This window comes from Lathamus discolor, chromosome 7 (genome assembly GCF_037157495.1).
Source record: "Lathamus discolor isolate bLatDis1 chromosome 7, bLatDis1.hap1, whole genome shotgun sequence".
NCBI lineage: Eukaryota > Metazoa > Chordata > Aves > Psittaciformes > Psittacidae > Lathamus > Lathamus discolor.
In genome coordinates this window covers 21,067,810-21,092,506 of record NC_088890.1, presented here as the reverse complement: position 1 = coordinate 21,092,506, position 24,697 = coordinate 21,067,810, and the positions used below count along the sequence as shown (strand labels likewise).

Genomic DNA, 24,697 nt, shown 5'->3' with positions numbered 1-24,697 from the left:
AAGAATTCATGTTTACCCTCATGCACAGGACTCACTGCCTGCTTTACAAATATTTACATGCTAAGAGCTTAAGGCTTCTTGTGTGTCCTGCTCTCAAGAACTCGCTTCTCTATATTTCTTGGTGACAGCAATGCAAAAGTCAATGAATCATGACCATTCGTGATAACTCAGTCCTTACTGGTAAGTCAGCTGAGCAGCACTCTATTTTCTTTTTATAACTAAGGCTACCATGTAGGCTTCCTAGAATATCTGGCTGCATTTCCTGCCCAGCATAGAAAATGCACTGCCATGTACATTCAAAGCTGTATATAAACACATCCACACTTAAAATCACTTTTACAAGGTTACTGATTAAACAGGATGTAACGTATATCCCAAAATCATACTCTGGGCCTCAGTACTATAAGGGCTTGTGTTGTGGCCATCCCTGCTTCCCCACAGAGGCTCCTTCCCAGGCAGGAAGAGCCCTGCTGATAGAGCCCGCGGTGGTGCCACACGTTCTGTCCTGGTGGTCACACCTGCTTTAGGATGCTCATTACACCTTGGGTTGTGCTAACCTGAGGTTCCTTGGTGGTAGATAGTCCATAGCTGCTTCCAGCTCTGCAGAGACCAGCCCACTCTCAGCATTCCCTGGACTTTCTGCCTTGAGGGCCTTCTCCAAGCCCTGTGGACCAAGTCGAGAGCTTTCTGAGACAGGCTTAATACTTCTGAGCTCTCTGGCAGCTGCTGCACCAGCTCACGCTCTCTGATATAATCTGTGTGTGTCCTGAATGCTAGGAAACAGAAAAACCAAAGAGCAGGTCAGAACCTCACAAATCAACACTAGTGTTTTTAAGAGGAGGAAGTCAGTGGGTAAATTGCCAGTGGGACATTGTGAGAATCCTTGGCTCCCCATCAAGCCATGGTCTGAAGCACTTTCAAGTAGGTGTATAAGGCTGCTCGCCAGCAGCAGGAAGAGAAAGCTAAAGAGCTGGGTCATTTCAGGGAAAATCTTGATGAGGAGAGCAACTCTATGGAAAAGTTGCATCACTGAGGGAGACCAGTGAGCTTTCCACTTTAGCTCTGCTTGACATGACAAGACATTGAGGCATCAGAGTGGTAACGGCAGTTCCTAAACTGTGATGTTCAGTGTTGGAGGTCAATAATACCAGTTTTCTTGTGTTTCCTTTTAAGAGTTTGCTAAATGGGACAACGAGAATGAAGAGTGAACCACCGTGAACGAGGAGGCTCAAGGAGAACCAAGAACTGTGGTACAGATGCGCTGAAAAGAGCAACTGAAAAATCAGGGGACAAGAATACAGCAGGAGATGACACAGGCACACTTCCACAATGTCTTCCCAGTCCATGTCTCAGCAACGCGGTGAAGGCAGAGCATTTCCTGCCTGTGTGTTAGGTGGCATCACTTAGTTGAGCAAATCTGACTGCTGAATAGCACCTATGCCAAGGAGACACGCTCACATCGCAGAATTTCCCCAAACCAGCTTTAAATATGCCAGGAATAAAAATGAGAGATGGAGCCTTCTTTATGCGGTGGGGAAAAGCGGCAGATAACATCGCTCTGTTCAAGATCTCAGCTTTCCAGTTCTTTCACTCTGTGTTTGGTACTTGCACAAAGACAGAGAAGCTGCCTTGTAAAAGATTAATTTTCAAGCAATTTCAGCGTTACACACAATCTACCTATGCAGTGTATTGGCAGACCAGTGTTCTTGTTCTTTCCACGAGGAGTTTTGCTGTTGCAGTGTCCTTTGGTCCATGGTAAGACCAGAGTGTTCCCTGATTTTCTTGGGGTTTTTTCCCTTGAAATGTTCCTCTTGATTTTTCTTGATTTCAGCCTTCCAATACCTAAAGGGGCTCCAGGAAACCTGGAGAGGGACTTTTTATAAGACAAGGGCCTGTAGGGACAGGCCAAGGGGAATGGCTTGAACCTGCCCGAGGGGAGACTGAGATGAGCTCTTAGGCAGAAGCTCTTCCCTGTGAGGGTGCTGAGGCGCTGGCACAGGGTGCCCAGAGAAGCTGTGGCTGCCCCATCCCTGGCAGTGCTCAAGGCCAGGTTGGACACAGGGGCTTGGAGCAACCTGCTCAGTGGAAGGTGTCCCTGCCCATGGCAGGCGTTGGGACTGGATGAGCTTTAGGGGCCCTTCCTGCATAAACCAGGCTGGGATTCTGGGATTCTATGAATTGCACTCTTTCTTGGCAATGGCTAAGCTTGCCAAAACTTCAATCAATAACCAGGTTGTGCGAGGGCAGGAGTCGTGCAGTTACCACTGGGGTAGATGAACTTTATTCCCTGGAGGCTGCAGGAGGAGCCGTGGTTTCGTGAGCTGCATGTGGGATGGGCAGCCTGAACACTCCATTCTAATCTGGGCTCTGCTGCTGACTCATCATGTCACCTTTGGGAAATAACTGCCTCCGTGCTCTTGTTTTTTCTCCTGTGAAGCGGTCCCACTGTGTTGTAGACACTGGATACCATAGTTACAGATCCTAGAATAGTTAGGATGAATAATTTCTCAATCAGAAACACTGGCAATCCTTCATTTTGTTCTCTGCTACAGAAGAAAGGGACAGAAGTGATAGAAAACGAAGTTCAAACTTCTTTCGGTAATTCAGCTCCTTAGTATCAGAGACCAGATGTATTCCAGCTGCATGCTGTGAAAGAGCAAGGTAACAACCTGACACCTGCCTGCCAAAGGCTGGGTGGAAGATGGGATAGCCCACATGAATCCTGGACAGAACTGGTTGCTGCAGTTCGGTGTGTGTCAAGCGAGCCATCATAACTTGGAAAATCTGACCGGTGAGATCACTGTCAGCAGTGACCTGCTGCCAAGCCGCCTATTCTTATTTACTCCACTAAAGTCAACCTTGCTGACAGAAGCCTTTTCTAAAGGCAATCTGCTTTGTGCATGCCTGGCCTGTTACTAGCTTACTGGAGAACGAAACACCCCTGTTCTTTCTCTGTAAATCCCTGCTCTTGCTTTTGGCAGTCTGGTCACACAGATCTGTTGTAGGACAGACTTATTTGCATTGCTGATTTCTATTTGCTTACCCCTAACCTTTCCCAGCTATTCCTTACATTCTGATGAACTCTTCTTGCCTCCTTTCCCAAGCCCTGCCTTGAGATAAATGGAGGATTCAGACTATGTGATTGTGACCAGTGCCAAGGTTTGTGCTCTCGCTCTCGGCAGCATGCTGATCATGGCTGCAATTCCTGGCTTGCAGGGACTCGGGATCCAGTTACATTTGCTGGCGTCAAGCAGGCTCTGCAGACCACTGTGAAATACTGCGTCTAAAAATAAAAGAGGGAAAAAGTACGAAACCAAAGGGAGCTGGATATTAAAATTCCAGGGGAACTGTATAAAAGTCTGGAAGAGGCACATAAACAGCCTCGGGGAAAACACTGCCACATTGGGGGAGTTTAAACTGAGCCGGTGGGTTTGCCTTTTTTAGCTCTGTCCCCCATGTGACACTCGAGTCCAGCCTGTGGGTCCAGGTATTTCTGCTAACACAAAGAATGCATTTGGAGCCTGTGGAAAGGGGAATCGCTGGGACTGGCTCAGCTCCTGCCTCAGCTCCTGCCTGTGCTCTCCCCAGGAACTGTTAACCCCAGGGCACTTGGCTTCTGCTCCCAGCCGGGTCCACCTCAAGCCTTTGGATTTCTCCTCCGGATCGAGACCGCTCCCGATGGTGCCAGCGGGCGAGCCGGGTGTGGGAAGGGGTGTCAGGCTCTGGTGAGTCTCAGGGGATGGATGGATGGAAGGAATATGATTTTCACAGCTTTTGCAGTGCTTTTAATTATACAGTGACATGTGAATTAGTAAACCTGTGAGCCCAGGCTAAAGGGTCAGGATTAAACATGTGCTGGACCTGCTACACAAGGTTAAATTAATGAATCTCAGAGCAGATAGAAGAGCCCAAGTGCTATTTCTAAGGGGCATTTTGTTAATCTCATATAAAGAATTTGGTGGGAATCTCGTCATTTTTGGATGAAAAAATCTAATAATCTTTGTCTTTTTCTATTTAAATATTAAACTGGCACAAGAATGAAATTGTACCAAGTACAAGTTGCATTTTTAAGCACACCATTTGTTGTGACTGTCCTTTCCTGACCAGCACGGTTCCACTTCAGGGTTTCAGGCTGCCTGTGTTTGAACTGTTTGTAAAAAGTCTCTCTAGATGTAACTGAGGCCTATTTGCAGAAGACTGTATTTCTGCCTTCTTTTTGATGCTTTGAAATGAAACCCACGAAGACCGTGAAACTGAGGTTTCAAAGTAGACGTGTGTTTGCATAACAATGTATTATATATACACAAAACTGGAGCTCCATGGCTACCCATAATTGATTGCAGTGACAGTGTATGTGCAGTGGTAGCTCCATGGAAGTTTGCATATAGGTCAGAAGTTTTCACGTGATGACTGAGATTATATGTATTATGGATTGCATTTTCCACGTGTGCCACAGTTCAGTCATGGGACTCATTAGCACTCGTGAGAGCAGTGAAGTTCTGCTCCTTCAAACTAACCCGACAGCTCAGCTCTGAGTGCCTGAGCCAGCCCTGCTCTGTGCTGCTCCCATATTGCAGTGTCTCAGCCTACCTCTGACTTCAGTTTCTTGACGCACTGCTGCAATGGAGTCTCTTGCACAGGATGAAGCAATAGGACTCAGCACCTTACTTCCTTGGCCTTGTGTATTATGCAATTTTTAGGTTTGCTTTGGACCTTGATCCTAAGTGCAGTAGCTCACACTGTGCTTCCTAAAGAAGCCTAGAAACCATCTCTTGTGAGTATTAGGTGGGTGTTTAAAACTGCACGGGTATCCTTGTTTGGATTCCTTCTAATACTTGAAGACTAAACCTCCTTTTCCTCAGCTGTGTGACCTTGAAAGTACCCCACATGCCACATTTTATGCAAGCGAACAGTTTTGTACCAGTATAGCTGAAATGTTATAATCACACGGAACAATTTGAAAGACACAATCCAAATATTTTAAAAATGATACTGCTAATTTATAGTCCTTCCTTTCCCTCATTAACTTTGTAGAAGAAATTTGGACCTATATATTTTAATTCACAGCAGAGAAAAAGCTCATGGAGCCATCAAGTGAGTGTTTGAAGCTGTTTCACTGTGTCTCAAGCTGCATGTCTTCTAAACAAAAAACACCTAAAAATAAATAGGCAAAATGCCTGTTACTTATGTATATGAATATATGAACATGGCAGATGGTAGTTTTGCAGCACGTCGGGTTTGCCACTTACCAGCTGGTTAAGTGCACCGTACAGTGAGAGCCTCTGAGGTACACAGGACCTGAAGGCATCGCTCTGTGATCCTACACCCCTCACAGTGGGCGAGCTGATGGAGCATAACTCGAGGCACAGTTGTGTGAGGACTCAGAGCCGTTATGAAATAGCCAGAAGGCTGGGGCAGGATCTGAACCCGCTGAGCCAGGCGCTGTATCCATGACAGAGGTTCACCTCCTTGCTGTCAGGCCTGCTGGGCTCCTCTGCGGCCTCATCTAACTGTTGTTCAGCTATAGAACAAATCCTTTGAAGCCTCTGGGTAACAAAGGTGAGCGAATAGGTTGTATTTCTCTTTACAATAGAAAACTGTCAAACTCACCCCCCCCAAAGAGTTAGGTTTTACATTTTTTTTTCCCAGATAGTCTGAGATTTAGTACATTTCACCTATTTATTTGGAATTCCTTTGAAGGAAATGTCAGTCATTCATATCCTCTGATAGAAGAAACACAACCAAGCTTTTTGAGCACTGTCCACGGTTGGACAATATCTGGCAGCAGGTCAGAAGTTGCAAGAAAAGCAATAATATCCTCCTTTATCAAATCCTGTGTCAGCCAGGACATTCAGCACACAGGAAGGTCTGGAGTTGTTGCCCGACTCTGAAACTCTTTGGCTGCCTCGGGATCATAACTTCCCTGAACTGCCCCAGTTCTGTGTGTGTCCAGGCTCTGTCCTTCTGTGTGTCCATGCTCTTGTGAAATCCTTCCTCTCACCGCTCAGTAAAAAAGACTTACTACATGTGTTGTATGAAAGCCTACTTTGTCTTATTCTTATAACTGAAACAGAGGTCAAGACCAAAGGTGGGGGACATGAAATACCAATTCCCTTTTCCAGAACAGGGAACCAAGGCAGAGGCTCAATAAGTTGCTCAAGGACACAGTTTCCACTAGTGGTGAGGGAACCCAGACGGACCCACTGAAGCTCACAGGAAGCTGTGAGTACCACGGGGGAGGAGACAAGCAGGCTTTGTAGCAGAAAGATCCAGTGTAACTGCAGGACAGAATGATGTCAAAATAAAGTGATGTTTAGGAGTGGCAGAAAGAGAAACTTCTGAAGGAAGGCTCAGGTAGAAACCTGGAAGATGCTCGGCACAGTCCCAGCTCTGCTTCAGTGCAGTGAGGAAACCAAGTGACAGGAATGTCAGTTGTCTTCTTTCTTCATCTTATCTTCTTTCTGATGTACCTTCTGAGTAAAGAGTAAACGTGTTAAAAGCCTTGTGCAAAGTCTGGGTGCTGTGTTCTGCCTTCATCAAAGGTCTCTGACAGCGCAGAGTGATCATGGGACATGTTCTGGGGAACACGCACAAGTTTCTTGGAAGGTTTGATGCAGATGTCTTACGTTTCAGGGCTTAAGCATTTAAACTCTCTCTCCACCATGAGAAAGGATGACGGCGCAGTCTTGGCCCCTGGCAGCCTGTGTAGAAGCTCATGCTGTTCGTGCTTTCAGCTTGCTAGGGACTGCGACCCAACAGCCAGTTCAGCCTGTAAATAAAACCAGTGGATGTCCAGCAAGGGGAACTATACCAGTTCGTAAGATGTCAATAGACACAACCTTAACCAACGTAACCAACTCACCATATTTGAAGCACTTGCCTGAAAGGCTGGGCACACTACAGCTTCAAAGAAGTAGTTGGAAATGCTTACTAATGTTACCATTTTTCCTTCTTCAGCAATTGATTGTTGCTCTCTTACCCGTCTGGGCACACACACAAGCATACTCTCACCTTAGGGCAGAGACTGAGCATGCAGATTTACAGTCCAAGTAATCTGCTGGCAAACTAATAAGCAACAGAAATCAGGACTTTATCTTTGGAATTGTCAAGTGGGCATGGTTATCTGTACCACCTGGATGTGCAGTGTATATTATGTCTCAGACACCTTCAAATCTAGCTTACTGTCTATAGGCTTCATGTAACTCCGTTATTCTGCACGTTTTCTGATGGTTGTATGTAGCTATAAATGTTTCACAGAAGTCAGCTAAGTTTTTGTTAACAGTTGTCTAACAGAACCCAGGTCTCTCCACGTACATCTTCACTGTTGTCAGCAGCAGGTGCTAGCCAGACCAGCACTGAGGACAACTTACATGTGTGCACAGCCCACAGTGTCGTTTTGGTTATTGGATGGTCACAGAAACATCAGTAATTCAGGATCTGCAGCGCTGAGCAGTGCTCACTGACCTCTGTACTAATGCTGCCACCTTTACTTGTTGCTGTGTTTTAGGCTACATAACGAGTAGAGCAGAGTTAGAACTCACCCTCTGAAAGGTCTGGGTCACAACTCCCTTTGCCTGGTTTCTGAAGCCAATACTTGGGAAGCAGCAGGGGTAATTTTGTATGGTGTGCTTTAATTTTGGCCTTATTTTAAAGACAATTGCCGGAGCAAGTTGAATGTGCTGCGTCTTGAGTGTTCCTGAGGCTGGAAAGCAGCCAGAAAAACCAAAGAGCAAAACTTCTAGGCAGTTTTCCATATCTACAATAAAACTCAAGTCTCTAGCAAAGTTATCTAAGGAATTCAGGCTGAGAACAACAAATGAAAAAGGAATGACACAGATACGGCTGTGCTCTAAGGAAAAAAAAGTGAAGCATTTTATCATTTTGGACAAAGATTCCTGCACAGCTTTATCACTGTGTTACTTTCAGTCCTCAGAAAAACCTAATCCAACACATTGCCACCTCTGCAAGCTACATTCAGGTTCTCATTCTCTGGCACCCTGGCTATATCAAAATGAACTTAGAGAGAGATTAAAAGTTATTACCCAACCTTGCCCATTCATACATGAGGTAAACTATGGTCCTCTAGCCAAGGACCAAAATGGTGTATATAGTTCCACCCCAGATTTTATTTGGTGCCTCAGCTATGGTACAATTTGTTGAGCGTATGCTACTTTGAGGACAGGAAGACTCTGCTCACTTTTTACTCAGTGTTAGTTGAGTACATTTTAAGAAAGACAAACCATTGCTCTATGAGCAGCAAAACCAAAGCAGCTTCACTACAGTTTGATATGGTCTCATCCATAAAGCACCTTTGCTCCCCACTATAATAAACAGGGATATCTTAGCTCTGTGTCTCACTTCAGGGTCACCCCCACAGGGCAAAATCCTCACAGAGGGTGGCTAATCCAGCTTTAGGTAAATGGTGACTGACCAGCCTGCTGTAGTCAACAGCACAGTGGACAATGGTTTCCTTGAAGGAAAAAACTGAAAATCCACTCTTTTTTTCCTGCCTTTGGTTCCTGTCTTCCAAGAAACTTTGGAAATTTCATTATTTCTGAGATCTTGGCTCATGTGTCAAATCTGTTTGAAATCTGGAGCAAGAGATAGGCCGAGCCATTACCTAAGCGTCCGCTCCTTAGGAAAGCATGTGAATCAAGACTGCTCCATGAAAAACCCCACACCCAAATGACTGGAAGTGCATTTTTTTTCCAAACATAGACCCATGGCAAGCAATGGCCATCAGAACCCCTTTGCCCAGCATCCTTTTTCCTGGCAGCGATACATGCTTGTTTGACAATGAAGAACAAATCTTTTGTCATCTGCTTTGAAGAAGATGACAAGTTGAGAGTAATGTCAAGTTATATTCCCAGCTTCAGCTGAATCCAGATTATTAGTAGATTACCATTGATCAGGCTGTAGGAGAATCACAGAGTCCTAGAATGCTTTGTGTTGGAAGGGACCTTAAAGCTCATTCAGCTCCAACTCCCTGCCACCGGCAGGGACACTTTCCACTAGAGCAGCTTGCTCCAAGCCTTGTCCAACCTGGCCTGGAAGAGAGAGTAACAAAATGGGAATGTAGTGAGCTTTTCCCCCAGAATGCCATCTTACCACAGGCTTTCCCTCTAAGCTCCAAAGCTATAACTGTGTTTCAGTACATTGGCAGATATCCTATGCTTCTTCAAAATCTGAAGCAAAAAGACTGGGATGAGTATTGTGGGCATTCATAGTATGCTAGATAATATTGTTGGCTACCTACTCTGCATACCTCAGTAAGTCAGCACTCCCTCATCTGCTAGCTAGTCTGGATTCTGTTGTAGTTGATGTGGTTGCTACTTACTTCATTTCTGAAGCCTGAATGCTATCTTTTGTCTGGTTTTCGCATGCTCCTGTAGCGTGGATTTGTGCTGTGCGCTGGAATGCTCTATGCTCCTTCCAGTGCCTCTCTTTAGGTACTTGGGGGAACATGAGAATATGGACTGTACTTTTCCTCCTAAGCAAACAGCACTGTATCACTCCTACTGGGAAAGCCAAAGAGGATAGTGGTGCTATACCTATAAACAAGAGCAGTAGCTGCATGCAGAGCCAAAGGGTGCAGCAGCATTTGCAAGAAAATGGACTGAGGTCTCTTTCCACTGAACCAATCCCCACACAAAGCCCTGTTATACCTAAGCAGTTCTCCTCCAAAAGAGTTGTTTGCTTTATTTCACTTCTAATCATACTGCACTGGAAGTTTAATTGAAAACCTGTTCATTTTGATACTCAGAATTATATTAAGTTTTACAATCAATTGAATAAAAGCAGACTCAGTTTGATACTCCAATTTAATACTTGCTGATTTTGATTCCAGAAGGTGTACAGAAGTCCCTGCTTAAAGACCTCATGGCTGAGGTTCCTTAGCTTGTTCCCTTTTTGCAGTATTTACAACCAGGGATCACTCTTTTCCCCTGCCTCAAATCTGGGGAGAATCAGCTTTTGTTAGCCAGGAACGTATCAGTTATCAGTAAGTATCAGGGGGTTAAGACAGAAACCTTAATTCGGAGGCATCAGAGAAAGAGTCCAGAATTCTGTCACAAGGTTTTATTCTACTCTATCTTGTACTCTTATTCATTTGCAATACAGGAAGAAAGCATAAGTTCTTCCATAAAGAATGTGGACTTCTATTGAAATGGAAGAACACATCCCTCTGGTGCCCAAACCAAGTTTTGGCAAGCCGTGGTTTTGCATGCCCCAAACACCAGGCAGACACCTGCACAAATACTGTTTGCATACAAATAAAAGGTGTGCACAGAAGTCTGGAGCACAAATCTAAAAGCTGAACCACACTACAGAAGCCAAGCCCCAACCCTCCATCTTATACAGTATGTCATTGTTGAAATAATGATTAAAGTAACTGTGCTAAAGGAAGAAAGCAGAATCAGTGTGTTTGATAAACGGTGACATTCACACCTTCTAACACTGAGACTTCCCCAGCATTTTTAATAGCTGACTGAATTTTATGCAGAGGTATTTTTACTGCACTTTTAGGTTGGTTTTGCTTTTAGAAAATGCCTACACACATACCTACAGTCTTTTACACCACTGTACCCACATGCTGATCCAAGAGATCCTTGTCAATAAGCTATCCGAAACAGATGATTCTGATTTAGCCACAAGGTTGGTCAAAGGAGGTGATCCTGCCACTCTGCTCTCATGAGACCTCACTTGCAGCACTGTGTGCAATTCTGGTGTCCTCAGGATAAGAAGGACACGGAGCTGTCAGAGTGAGGCCAGAGGCCACGAGGATGATCAGGGGCTGGAGCACATCCTGTACGGAGACAGGCTGAGGAAGTTGGGGCTGTTCAGCCTGGAGAAGAGAAGGCTGCGTGGAGACCTCAGAGCAGCTTCCAGTATCTGAAGGGGACTACAAGGATGCTGGGGATGGACTATGCATTAGGGACTGCAGTGACAGGACAAGGGGTGATGGGTTCAAACTGAAACAGGGGAAGTTCAGGTTGGATATAAGGAGGAAGTTCTTTACTGTTAGGGTGGTGAGGCACTGGAACGGGATGTCCAGGGAAGCTGTGAATGCTCCATCCCTGGCAGTGTTCAAGGCCAGGTTGGACAGAGCCTTGGGTGACAAGGTTTAGTGTGAGGTGTCTCTACCCATGGCAGGGGGGTTGGAACTGGATGATCTTAAGGTCCTTTCCAACCTGAACTATTCTATGATTCTAAGATGTACAGTGTCGTTTTCTGCTTTTGAAAACAGGGGACCTGCAGGTAGACAATGCAGGACTTACGTTGTTCCTAAGCAGAAGTCCCAAACGTGTCAACTAGTGTTGAAAGCTCTTCCAAGCCTGGTGTGTTATGTCAGAGACTGTTACTGAACCACAGGCTGCTTCCCACTGTTCACATGTGGTGTATCCTTTAGCATCCAAATGTGAACTGAAATGGAGAGAAATTGTTTGAACTAAACCCATGAATTTATAGATACTGGGACAATATCTTCTTAAGCTGAACTGAAATTAAGTCTTTCCAACTACTAGCTTATTTTTTTCTCACTTCTGTTACTTTACTTCTTATTATGTATTATTATTACTTATTACAGGAATAATACTACTATTTTTATTAGGAAACTAGAATTTTATCTGTCTACCAATTCACTGGTACCTAAAAAAAAGCTGTCTAAAACTGAGTTTCTTTTCTGAACTTTCATATGGAAGATTATGGAACCATTCCTGTTAGGAAATCTAAAATTGATTTGAAACTAATTTTGTAATTAGGAGACATAAATGACATGAAACAGGTTTCGACACAGAAGCTTGAAATGTCAGGCAGAGAAAGCTGTGCTGCTGTCTAGAGTAAAGGCTATCCCAGAATTGATAGTATAAATCCTGTATTTTCTGTGTCTTCCAAAAGCCAAACTTCAAGTGCTTGGGATTGATTATTTGGTAACCTTTAGCTGAGTCTTTCAATAAAAATTCGTACTTAAAGACGGAAGTCGTTGATCTCTTGATGAGAATCATAGTCAGGAAGGTGAATGTTTTACCAGAAATATCAAAGCAAGCTTTCATTAAATCCCACACCTGTGTGTTGCAATGGCTTTGTGCTTCCCAAGAGGCAGTGGCACTTGCAGCCATGGCCTTAGCATGTGTTGCAGTATTCACTCTGCACTCTCCAGACCGTGTGTGTGATTTCTGAATCCAGTTTTTGCACTGCAGGGTTTACTATTTTGGCTGACATGCACTTTATTAGTTTTAATTTGAATCTGCATGGCAATACAACCGAGTGGAGACTTGCTAGTAGTACAAAAAGAAGCGTTGTCCAGAAGCAGAACAGTGCTATACCATGGCACACAGAGGGCCTATCTAATGACTGACTGCACAAGAAAAGAAGGGCTTTACTCAAGGAAGGCTGTGCATTTCTAGTGCAATACTATCTTGCCCAGATGGGTAACATTTCAGGGAAACATTTCATCTCCCCACAAGAGAATTGATTTTCTTTCTACCCAGAGCCCACATGTATTGAGTGAAAAGGCTGGTTTGTCTTCGTTTTACACTATTCTCAGGATCCTTGCCTACTCTCCCACATGTGGAACAAGGCAGAGGCCACAATGATAATGCACTGGCATGATAATAAAGAAAAGAAAGACAGCGACCTCTTTGCCTCCCCTCCGTGCTCTTGCAGAAAGAAGTCCATGAAGCTGCTGCACTGCAGAACATAGGTCTTTATCAGAGGAAAGGGATGAAGAAAAAGTACTATACTGCTCACAGTGGTTCCACTCTTAGAGAAGCTGCAATTTTACCCTCTATGTGAGAGGGCAGACTTTTGTGCCCTGACAGACAAGTAAGCCAGCCAGCAACCATGGTGTTAATGTGGAGAGAGGAGGCAGCTGGTGAGGACAGTGAGTCCCCTGCTCTGCTGCTCGAGATGCCAGCAGGAAGAAGAGGCTATAGGAACAGCTGGAGGAACATAAAGCAGCACAAATTCAGCATTGCTCAAAAGGAGGAAAAGGGAAGAATTGTTAGTATTTCAGTTGAAGCTCAACCCCTTTTTTTCTTCTTAGGCCCATTATCACTGCATGCTACTTTGCATCAATACTGCAGCCTCCTCCACACTTCTACATATTCATAGACTTTTAACAGCTAGACATGCTAATGGCAGAATCTTTTCAAATTGTGACAGTGGAAGATGCTTTATCATCATGCATTTGCCTAAATGCAAAGTGCCAAATGCAAAATAACAAGAATAACCCTGATTTTGCAAAATGGGGAAGAAAAAGTGGGTCAGGCGTAAGTGTGCTCACTGCTGATCTGCTGAATTGCCAAGCACCTTAACTTCAGGTGGGTAGCAGCAGTTGCAATTGCTTGTTGAGGTTCTTCCTACCTTACTAAATCAAGTCAATACTTGCTCAATGATCAGAATCTCTCACAGCTTCAATCTTGTGCTAGAGCTCAGGGGAGGAGACTTGAATGCAGGCTTCACCATTCTTCTTATAAGAACTAAGAAACAGTATAAAAATGGAAGCAGGAGCAATCCGTCTTGCCTGAGGATATTACTGAAACCTGGTTACATGTAGATTCATTCTTATTTGATGATGGCAACTCCCAATCTGAAGTCACCTGTAGCAGATGAGGAATTCCTTGGGTGTATCAGATACTTCATTTACCTTTGGGCAGATACCAAGAAAAATTACAGGTTAGTTAGCTAGTTCAAAAGCGAAAAAAATGCATTGCAATTAGAGAGCCCATTATAAGCAGGAGGCTAATACCTGCCAAGCTGCATTCTGGGATGCTGGGATTGGTTCCAATGCCATCAGATGACATGCAGAAGAAGATGCAGTAAGTGCAAGGCTTTGATTTTGAAATTATATACATAAATATATATACACATATATTGTTTTTTATCTGAGGGAAGATTGTAATCACTATTTAATCAAAGATAATGTTTTCAAGGTGCAGAAGCAGCTCTGGTCTTCTTCAAATTATATATTAAAGTTGGCTATACATTTATAAATCTTGTTTTGTCATGAGCAAGGGTTTCAAATTGTGGATATGGTTTTACTTTGAACAGCGTATTCTATATTGCTCACTAAATACAAAAGTATACGGTTACTCTCCTGAGAGAGAGCTAAGCATTTAATGTCTGATTAAGTGATACTATGGTAGTTGTGAAAGGCATTTAAATACCATAACTAATTTTACTCATGGACTGGAGACGCCTTTTATTCTCTGTTTCCACAAGGCACATAAGAGACCCTTAAGAAAGTTTTGTGTCCTCTTTGAACGTATTAAACTCCTACATTAAATAAGTACTGTTTAGAAATCCTTTTTAAGTACGCACATCTTGAAGCCTATGTGGCAACACTTGGTCCAGCACCCAGAACTCGGGAATTCACACGTTCCCTTGAGTTAGCTTACGAACTAGTGGATGTGCAGTCTAACTGGCTCTTTTCCCTTCCTCTGCTCAGCTTTACACTTTCCATCAATGTTTCTACCCCTGTACTGTGAATGGTAGGTGATGCTTTGGGAGCGTATGGCCGTGTAGAAAAGGGGATTCTTGTAGCAATTTTATTCCTGAGAAAACACTACTGGATTTCATTGCAGAAGTCAATGAGCTGATCTACTGAGACTGAAAAACAAAGGAAATTTGATAATCATTCCTTTCTCCTAAAGTAATTGAAGGAACCTGTATCTGAAAGACTAGTAAGAATACTCACATTAATGATACACTGCTATTACTATTTTTAGATTTACACAAGATTCAATTCTTTAAAAGGAGTTCAAATCTGTTTAGAACCCAGATCAGTGTAGTTTGTGTATATGAGTGAATGCATGGGGAATGACTTCCCTCTCACTTCCCTATCCCTTCTCTGCTCTAGCTGAGCACACTATAACACACAGATCTCCGAGATCACATTAAGGTAATTGTTTTTCACATTGGTGCTACTTTCCACTGTACTGAAGGAAGCAGTAGCCATGGGATGTCAGAGTGCAGCTGAACCAGATACGACTTGAGCATCTGTTGTAGAAAGTGGCTGCAACGTCTAGGAACTGTTTCCTCTGGCGACAAAAGTGAGGGATGATAATCGCTCCCTTTCTGCAGATAGGCAGCCCTCAATTTCAAACTCCAGTTCACAGTATCCTGTCTTGCTGATTAATGGCATTGCCAGAATTAAGCTGTAAGAACTAGTGTAGTGCTGTGAGAAACAGCCCCAAACCTGATTCAGTCCCTCCTAACCCACCCACCTCAACCTGCCTGCCAGCTTCCTGGATGTAATCTCTCTGCCTCTGACCTTGTGAGAGTGCCTCCCACAGTGTGCTCTGCAGCACCTTTCTGGATCTGGTTTCTTTCACAGGCTTTGCATTCGATTCCTTCACACACTATCAGATGCTCACAGTGCTTTCCTCAAAGTCTTGAAGCCTAGAATAAATGCTTTGCCTGACTTTTTCTGGTTCTTCCTTTGACCCAGCTCTCCTTACAGGCAGACACAAAGCTGAAAGGATGCCCTGACAGCCTGATTTCCTTCAGGAGCATGCAAGCAATTAATATTGCTTAAAGAGCTGATGAACCTGTGAGTTTCTAACTCACATAAGCATATGCTACTTCAGTCCAAGTTTATGTGCTAACAAGGGCTTGTGGAAAATGTAATTATTTCACTGAAGAATTACCCAAATTCTTGAGTGCAGGCTAATGAAGAGGAACTGTTACATAAACCAGAGCAAAGTTTTACACATTTAGTTCTTAATCAGAAACTTGTGCAATATTGTTTATATAACTGCCCAGATTCAAATTTGGGGGTTGTACCACTTCAGATTACATAGATGCCATAATAAGCACTCGTATTCTGGCCAGAATCACTGCAAATAAAGATGTAGTGAGAAATTTCTTTCATTTAAGGACACAGATACAGGAGGTGAACCGCGGAGCCAGCAGGATCATTCTTCTTTGATGCTCGAATTGGTGAAATGAGTACTTTTTGCCTGAAGTACCCGTGTAGCCTTCACACTAATACTTCTTATCCAGTGTTTGCTTTTCTTCCTATTTTCCACACCCACCACACCTTTACGTTATTGACTATCAATTTGTATGAAAAATATCACTTTGATGCTGTTGTACCTTGCCCCTCTGATTGTAGCGAACTGCACCAACCCCCCCCTTTCTGTATCCTGCCTCTCCAAATGTGGGTCAATGCATACGCAATAGAGACATTTTGCCTTCCAAAAGGCAGTGGTTTATTCTCCTGGTTTCAATTACACACTGAACTCTGAGATCATAACATGATATGATCTCATCGTTTAAGTGTCTCCAAGTACCAGCAGATTTAAATGATTGTTCTTCTCCAACAAGCAAAATGCAGTATTTCACAGCTCTTTTCACCACAGCGGTGGAAATCTGAATGCAATATTGGTAGCTCTTACATCCATGTTGTGCTGCTTTTTAAAGAGGCCAGATGGGAAACAAAACCATACTGGCCATGTTAACAGAGCTTTGGTGGCTTCTCTTCTCTGCTCCAGTAATAAGACATAAAATACTCAAGTCCTCTGTGACGGGAGGAAAAACTTATTGAGAAAGCGGATATTTACTGTCATACTTTTTTACGGTAACTCTTGTGCAAATGGTGACCAGAGACTATGCAAGAAGGAGGTATTTCAGAAATCTCAGTGCCAGGAACCCTGCCCAGAGGTCGAAATGTCCAATAAATTCTGTTAGCAGGAACTTCCTGAAGAGTTCCTGTACCATAAATATGAAACCTCCTCGAACGTTGCAGAGGGTGTATCAACACCCCCAGTGAAGGTTGTGTTAGAGGACTGGTAGGTGCATCTTTAATATTGTCAATAAAACTGACTGGAGTCCTCTTAAGCATAAATACTTACAGTAGCCCCCAGGGAATGTGTATATTAAAGCTGATTTCCAGGTTGAAACCTATGATAACCACTATTTTTAATTGTTCTACCTATACTAAAACTGGCATGGATATTCTGTGATCACATCTTCTTTTGCAATATATTGTAAGTACTCAAATAAAGCAAGATTTGCGTATCTGCTTTGAAGTAAGCACAAAGATAATTAAAAACATTCAGATTCTCTTGTGTTCATATAATTTAACTGCTTAGAGTTCCATCCATTATCACTTCATGGGCCTTAAGCTTCTGCTTCAGTGGTATTTGTCGGGTAGTAGCAAAAGCAACTGAACAAGTTAAGAATGAAATACAACTTCCAGCCTCACTGCAGTGTTTAATACTGAACTGTCCACATAAACTGTAATTGCTTTCTAACAGGAAGCAGGAGATGTTTAATCTCTTTCAGAAGAAGCAGAAATCAGTTATTCACAAATCAAAATTATTCATATGCAAAGATGATGATCTATAAATTGCAGCTGCTTTCAGATGCAGTGTTAGATTACTCACTGTACTCTGAAAATTACTGCAGAGCAGTAGAGAATGCTTATGCATATTTCTTTCAAGTTAATTCCTTATGCAAAATGCATCTGTTGGGTGACACTTCTGAAGCTCATGATTTTCAAAGAGTTCCTTGTCCTACACAGTGATTATTTTAAACTCATCCGTTCAGCAAGAGAACTCTTCTGGAATCTTCCAAATAGCAGTTTTCTCATTGGAAAATAAGATACAAAGTCAAAGGTTCTACATGGAAATGAATTGATTTTGATGAAGCTTTTGTCAGGGAAGGTTTCAGAGCTCCAAGGCAAAGCTTCTGGTGTAGATGAGACATCCCTTCATTCCAAATTATCAAATAATGTAGACCAGTTCCTTGGGACAAAATAAGTTCCAGGATTTTGCTCTTATCATGCGTATTTACCCCAAACAAACCAGTTCCATCAGGACAGAGTGGAAAGCCTACTGAAAACCAGCTCCCACAGGTGGGTTTCTGTAGCCAACTTGGCCGTGGCAGAACATGAGGACCTAGCATGTAGGTAGGAGACTTTACCCCTAATGGTTTGGTTTTGTTTCATTGACAAGCTTCAGAAATGGTCTTAGCTTTATCCTCTAAAGCTTCTTACAGGGCTCTTCCACTCCATGATGAAGTAACTTCTAATCCAGAAAGAACTGATTTGAAGATTCCAAAAACACTTTTGCTGTTATGGCATCCAAGTTAGGAAACAGATCTGCAATCATCACAGCTTAAACAGGCTTGGATTCCTCCCTTCAGATACAAGTAGCAAAAGAAGTAACACTTTCTTTAAAGCAGAAGCATCCTACTTGAGCCTTTTGTACACAGCACCACAGCAATCCTAATTTTCAAGGGTTTTCAGCTAGATTTTTCTCCCTTAGCACCATCCCCTTTCATACTAAGTAGAATCTAAAAGGTCCGATTCCTTCCTCTGTGATGGGAAAACAACTGGATCATAATTCATTTTCTCTTTTCCCCTTGTGGTCTAGTCTTGGAAACATCACTAAAAAAGAGAGACTGAACCTTTATATTTTTTGCAGGGGGAGAGAATGAAATAGAATCATAGAACAGTTAGGGTTGGAAAGGACCTCAAGATCATCCAGTTCCAACCCCCCTGCCATGGGCAGGGACACCTCAGACTAAACCACCCCAAGGCTTCATCCAACCTTGCCTTGAACACCGCCAGGGATGGAGCACTCACAGCTTCCCTGGACATCCCATCCCATACCCTTACAGTAAAGAATTTCCTCCTTATATCCAAGCTAAACTTCCCCTGTTTCAGTTTGAACCCATTACCCCTTGTCCTATCACTACAGTCCCTAATGAATAGTCCATCCCCAGCATCCCTATAGGCCCCCTTCAGATACTGGAAGCTGCTCTGAGGTCTCCACGCAGCCTTCTCTTCTCCGGGCTGAACAGCCCCAACTTCCTCAGCCTATCTTCATACGGGAGGTGCTCCAGTCCCTGAGCATCCTCGTGGCCTCCTCTGGACTTGTTCCAGCAGTTCCATGTCCTTTTTATGTTGAGGACACCAGAACTGCACACAGTGCTCCAGGTGAGGTCTCACAAGAGCAGAGTAGAGGGACAGGATCACCTCCTTCAACCTGCTGGTCACGCTCCTTTTGATGCAGCCCAGGATACGGCTGGCTTTCTGGGCTGCAAGCGCACACTGAAGCTGGCTCATGTTCATTTTGTCATTGACCAGCAACCCCAAGCCCTTCTCCACAGGGCTGCTCTGAATCCCTTCTTTGCCCAACCTGCAGCTGTGCCTGGGATTGCTCCGACCCAGGTGTAGGACCTTGCACTTTGCATGGCTGAACTTCATAAGGTTGGCATCAGCCCACCTCACAAGCGCGTCGAGGTCCCTCTGGATGGCATCCCTTCCCTCCAGCGTATCAACCAAACCACACAGCTTGGTGTCATCGGCAAACTTGCTGAGGGCGCACTCAATCCCACTGTCCACGTCAGCGACGAAGATGTTAAACAAGACTGGTCCCAGCACCGATCCCTGAGGGACACCACTCGTTACTGGTCTCCAGCCGGACATCGAGCCATTGACCACAACTCTGTGTGTGGCCATCCAGCCAGTTCTTTACCCACCGAGTGGTCCATCCATCAAATTGATGTCTCTCCAATTTAGAGACAAGGATGTCGTGTGGGACAGTGTTGAACACTTTGCACAAGTCCAGGTAGATCACATCAACTGCTTTACCCCTGTCCATCAGTTCTGTAGCCCCATCATAGAAGGCCACCAAATTGGTTGGGCAGGATTTCCCCTCAGTGAAGCCATGCTGGCTGTCACCAAGCACCTTGTTGTTTTGCATGTGCCTTAGCATGCCTTCCAGGAGAATCTGCTCCAAGGTTTTGCCAGGCACAGAGGTGACACTGACTGGTCTGTAATTCCCTGGGTCTTCCATTTTCCCCTTCTTGAAAATGGGGGTTATATTTCCCTTCTTCCAGTCGTCGGGAACTTCACCTGACTGCCGTGATTTTTCAAATATGATGGACAGTGGCTTAGCAACTTCATTCGGCAGCTCCGTCAGGACTATTCCAACATGCATATTGTTTCCTCAATTCTTTTCCTGGATCTTAATGACTTGAGTTCCATGTCTTTGACTTCATGCCACTTTCTGTACTCCAATTGCTTTATCTTCAGCTACCACTCTTAATACTAGCTGTGCGTAAGCCCTTGTTGTTGAACAGCTGGAGAGTATCTTCCATTCTGAATTCGGTGCTGGTACTGCAGAATTAACCTCAAAAAGTCCAGTCTGGATCCCAAAATATCCCAAGGAAGAAAACTTGCACAACAGGAACAAGAAAGCATGTGGGAGTGTATATATCTATTTATTTGATTATCCCAAGCACTCTGCACTGGAGTTGGTGAGGTTGCCAGTTCTCCCAAGTGTATAGAATACGATTTGCCCTTGGGGTACAGAGCTTCTGAAAGTGCCTGATAACAGCTTCCAGTAACGCCTCACATTCTGTTCCACCATCCTATCTGCTTCCATCAGTTAGTGATCCACCTGATGACAACATCCCTCATCAATACCCAGGGCAGCCAGCTTTCATTGCGTCATGGTCCTTATTTACATTTCTGTTCCTTGTGCACCTGCTTTTACCACAGGCTTGAGATGGCTTCTAGCTTGGAGTCCTCCAGTCAAATAGAGAAAACCTCCATGCTGAGAGGGAGAGCAAAGCCCAGCTGACCCCTCATCTGCAGAACAGCAAGGAGAAGGGATGAGGGTGGGCCTGGACTCGTGGGCACTTTCTGCTTCTTCTCTTCCTATGAGGGCTGCATTAATGATTCTGTTTCCTATTAAACCTCTGCTGACAAAAGTCGTATCAGGTAATGAAGGAGAGAAAGAAAGGTCCATGTGCCTTGTGAAGTAACGACCTAGGTGTTCTACCCCAGGAGGTGGGAATAGCAGATAGTCAGAGGAGGTTTCCACATGTAGCACTAAAATGATGTGACAGCTGGAACTGCTGGAGTTCCAAAAGACCGGCTGGATCACAGGACAGGATCATCCCACTCTTGGAAGAATCATAAGCATTAACAACACTGTACTGTCAAAGTTCAAAGGAATCGGTCAGGGACTATAGTCTGTTCCTCAAGCCAGACCAAGATCATATCATGGATGGGCCATACCACTAACGATACATGGAAGAACTTCCCTTTGCAGGATTAAACACTGAGTTGTTGCTACACAACTGGCTTCGGGAGATCAGAGCTTTACGCAAACAAGAATTTATAAGTTCAAGAAAAGTTGCTGCCATATAACTTTTTATTTTAAACTTCCCACTGGAAGTCTTTATACTTTATATATTTTCCAGAAAGACTTGTAAGCAATACAAATGCTGTTCTCCAGAACTCCTGGAATGTTGTATCTCAACAGGGTTTAACTGTCCTTCCCAGCTTGGAAACAAAGAGTCGTCACTTTTATTCTTTAGGGAACTTGCTGATTTATGATGGCATTTGACACTCCTCAGACACAGTTCTGGATCAAATAGCCTCTATAAAATCGAGGATCCTTGTAACTACTGCAACAGGAGCTGAGTGCTAATGATGTTCTTTTACAGGCCACGGGGCAAATAGGGCTTCTACCCAGAAGGGTGCAATGTTCATAACATTGCAGTGCCATCTCAGCATGCTGAGAACTCTGAATTTTGATTCTGTTTATACTTTGTATAGCAAAACCAGCTTGTTTATGCTGCAAGTGAAACCCTCCTAGGTAGACATAGGAGCTATTACAGATGTTGGGAACAAATGTGCAAATGCTTTGAGTGATAAGAATGTAAAGAAAAAACCCCACTAAATCAGAACCAGTTTTTCCTAGTGGAAAAGGATATATCCCCTTCTATGATGAATTTCTCTACTGGGAGTCTTTTTGCCTCTTGGTTCCCCATGCCCCATAGCCATGAAAGGAGGCAGATGCCTCAGATGGAGGAGGACCATGCTATTTGCAGGTGGGACTTTCTCCTACAGTGTGAAGTTTGCTGTGCATGGACACAAGCACCTGCTTTGCCCAGGAATGTCAGTGAGGTTCCCCCCTGACTTCCACAGCACACTCTGCCTCTCATCCACCAGAAGTGGAATAACGCCTACAGCTGATTCATGGCTAAAGTGGGACTTATGTAGGAAATAGTTCTGTTTTCTGTTCTAGTATGCTCTTTAATCCTTCTTGTTCTAAGTAGTAAAGGGGCTTTTTGTTGGTTTCCAGTACAGTTTGTTGATTCAGTGTGGTGTGGTGGTTGGGGTCTTTTTGGTAGCTTTCCAGTGTTAGCAAGCATTAGAGAAATTTTTCTTGTCAATATTACAGTCATAGCTAAAGCTAGCAGTAATCCTGGATTAGAAATGAGTATGTCCCTCATATAACCAATGCTGATGCCTTTAAACTGATAAAAGTATTGTAAGAACAAAGGAAACGTGCCTGTTCCCACTTCAAGGATAGGAAATAGAGGCATCAGGAGGCTATGGACCCTTACTGAACAAAACATTTTCCAAAATACAAGACTTGAGTTCTCGTAACAGTCACACTCAGACGTTCAGCTTTCTTTGCTTCATCCTTCCTCACTGACCTATGATAGTGTGAAGAAAGAACAGAAAACAAGACTGAAAGTTGGAGACATCACTGTAATGTCTCACAGAGACGACCTTTGAGATTGGAAGACAGGTCATGATGCAAAGGCAGAGGCTTTGAACCTCTTGGTGCTTCTTTGGGCATAGCTGGAGCATATTCAGGTACATATGCGGTGGGTTATCAGCCTGCAGAAGGGCAGTAACTATGGGTGTTCAGGTGTGGTGTACCCATGGCTGCTCTGGAGATGGCTCTTTCAGCGCACTTTAGATGTAGCCCACGCACATGATGTGGAGAACTCACGGCAGGGCTGATGGTTTCACCTTAGTCTTTCTAGTTCAGCGTCACCAAGTCCTGTGACTTCCTTGGACCATGTGAGAACTGGTATCAGTCTTGTGAGGATATGAGAGGTTCCAGCCCCACTGTGGGTTTTAGCCCTCCACAGGACAGAACTCTTGTGAAAAGCTGTTTTCCTTCTTGTGTACTACTAGAAGCAGCAGCAGTAAGGCCAGGACAGGGAGCAGAAGTAATCAACCCCCTGTCAGAGAGAAGGGTGAAGAGTGGAGGGATGAAACAGCTCTTGACTTTGAGGTCAAATATACACAAGAATGGTGGTGGTAATGACATACATTATCCCCTTATCCTTTGGGGATAGCTCAGGGAGTAGAAACAACCAACCCTCCCTGAGGGACAGATCTAATCCTTAAACAGGATTATTATTATTAATTATTATTTATTAGAATTATTTTGCTGTAATCTCATGGTTTTGAGGCAATGCTTTTGAAGCTACACGTGTGGCTAGCAATGGATAGTCTCTGTTACTGCTCTTCCCAACTGCTGCTCTTCCACTAACACAGTAATTCTGGCATTCTTGGAAATCTCTCTCTTGTGTTTAACTTGGTCTCACAGCCAGTAAAGCCTTTAACACTGCTTATGTATATTCCAGTTACTCACCTAAGTGACTTGACTAAGGAGTTTCTGGTAGAACCACAGCTGGAGCTCTGTACAGTTTTAAATCCAATGCCTTTGTAGTTGCTGCTCATTATAATCTAAAATTTGCTATAACAGTGTTGTATATATTTTTCTTACGCATTTTTTATTAAAACCACATTATTTCCTTATTAACACCTGGCTTTATGAAGAGAATTAAGTGGTATAAAGCGTCACACCTGCATATTCAAGTACTCTGGAATAAAAGAAAACTGCAATTCATGAATCTGGAAAAAGTTAACTTCAACAACCAGGAGCTATGATAGGCTCCAAAGTCAAATGAGCCTGTTGCTGACCTTGTCAATGGTGTTACAATGTGGCAGAAAGATGACATAATGCAGAACCTATTTATGGGCTAATTTAAATTCAGGACCAGTTCTATACGATGGACCTGGCAAGTCATGTGGAGCTCATAGCAAGCAGGGCCCTTGTTTTGTTTTGTTGTTTCTTAGAGGAGATTCTAACCCTTTTTTCTCTTTTCTGGCCATATTCCATGCTGGAAGGGGTGATGCTCTCTCATGTGGTTTGAAATATTCAGCCACTTGACCAATGATCTCATGCATCAGGGCATACAGAATGATGCTCTCTGCTTGCATTAGTGCATAAGCATAATGCATACAGCTATTAATTTTCTTTAACCATTCACAGCTCAGCACTGTGCTGTGTGTTTTCAATATATTCGAATGGTTTATTTTCTATCTGGCTTCCTTAGAAAAATTTTAGGAGTATGTTTTTACTAAGAACTCTTCAAAATACTTTAGACTCTGGAAAACCTTACCCTGGAGCATATAACTAGAGGAGTGGGGTGCAAAACTGAAACACATTAAATACAGATTAGCTTTTCCATTACTTCTGTGCACTTAGCACTCTTATGCTAATGTTAGTATAAGATTTTTCTACCGTGGGATACTGATGTAAGCATCATAGAATCCCAGACCGGTTTGTGTTAGAAGGGACCTTAAAGCTCATCCAGCTCTAACCCCCTGCCATGGGCAGGGACCCCTTCCACTGGAGCAGCTTGCTCCAAGCCCCTGTGTCCAACCTGGCCTTGAGCACTGCCAGGGATGGGGCAGCCACAGCTTCTCTGGGCACCCTGTGCCAGCGCCTCAGCACCCTCACAGGGAAGAGCTTCTGCCTAAGAGCTCATCTCAGCCTCCCCTCGGGCAGGTTAAAGCCATTCCCCTTGGCCTGTCCCTACATCCCTCGTCCAAAGCCCCTCTCCAGGTTTCCTGTAGCCCCTTTAG

The 24,697-nt window shown here is 43.8% G+C and overlaps 1 long non-coding RNA gene across 7 annotated transcripts in view; it reads right to left on the bottom strand.

The window, feature by feature from the left end:
• LOC136018505 (uncharacterized) overlaps positions 1-24,697 on the bottom strand; it is a 68,700-nt gene that overhangs the window by 28,168 nt on the left and 15,835 nt on the right. Inside the window, exons 2-5 of one of the 7 annotated variants that reach the window (XR_010614453.1) lie at positions 13,363-13,645; positions 11,277-11,421; positions 8,903-9,047; positions 4,855-6,769 (exon numbers count right to left, since the gene is read on the bottom strand). The exons of 3 other annotated variants lie outside the window; for them this stretch is intronic. This is a non-coding gene — a long non-coding RNA (uncharacterized LOC136018505). Of the gene's footprint in view, positions 1-4,854; positions 6,770-8,902; positions 9,048-11,276; positions 11,422-12,199; positions 13,646-24,697 lie in introns of those variants that run through there. 3 more of the 7 variants (XR_010614454.1, XR_010614456.1, XR_010614455.1) reach the window with 3 other exon arrangements.